This window comes from Apis dorsata, unplaced genomic scaffold (assembly GCF_000469605.1).
Source record: "Apis dorsata unplaced genomic scaffold, Apis dorsata 1.3 scaffold_486, whole genome shotgun sequence".
NCBI lineage: Eukaryota > Metazoa > Arthropoda > Insecta > Hymenoptera > Apidae > Apis > Apis dorsata.
The window spans coordinates 203,859-204,860 of record NW_006263721.1 but is presented as its reverse complement, the minus strand read 5'-3'; positions in this window follow the sequence as shown (position 1 = coordinate 204,860).

Genomic DNA, 1,002 nt, shown 5'->3' with positions numbered 1-1,002 from the left:
TAATAATAATAATAATTAATAATAATAATAATAATAATAATAATAATAATAATAATAATAATAGAAATAATCGTACGAATGGCTAAATGAGTGTTAATAATTACAAGAACAGGTTGTCTGGCACGGCGATCGCTTAATTGCCTGAAGACACAAAGAACGTGTGCATTATTCTTTTCTTTCTTCTTTTATTATACAATTACGTCCCTTTTTATTTCGTTTCGTTCCCATCTCATCAAGCGAAAAAGGACTCGTTGCACGAGAGATTCTCTCAGTTTTAAGGCTGAATCACGCGAGGGTTGGATATCGAGACGGATATCTCGATATATAATAAAGAAATAATAAATCAAATCGTTCTTCAACTTGTAAATTAATCAAATTTATCCTTTGCGATTAAAGAAGAAAATTTTCGTTTCTTCTCTCATCAAACGAAAAATGAACAAGAATGTTCCAAGAAAGAAAAAAAAAAAAAAAGAAAAGAAAAGAAAAGAAAAGAAAAGAAATGAAAATAAACTGCAATTTCTCGCAAAAAAAGAAAAAAAAAGACACACACACGATTTCGAAAAATATTTTCATAAATTTTCAACAATTTCGTTCGATTCAGGAACAAACAATAAGACCTTCCGCCTCGAGGTCTCTCCCTCTCTTATCTATATCCTTCTCTTGTCTCGCTCCGACAAGCCGCCTTCCGAGTAATCGTTCGATCGACAAAGGCAAGTGTTAAAATGGCAAGCAGAGAGCGACAGTTTTCTCTTAACGGCTAATTACACGTTCTTCCTCGAAACGCTTAAAACGGTAAGACTAATTAGAAAAAACCTCGGTATACAAAAATACAGATATACATACCTGTCTGCGTGCGCGCGCGCGCGCTCCTTTCAAAATTTTGCGCACACCTTACCACATTTGCGTGCATTTCCCGTACAACGCGTTTATTACGTAGGTGTACAAGTGCGCTCTCTTTCGAATGCGAATGTACAATATATATAATATACATATACATATATA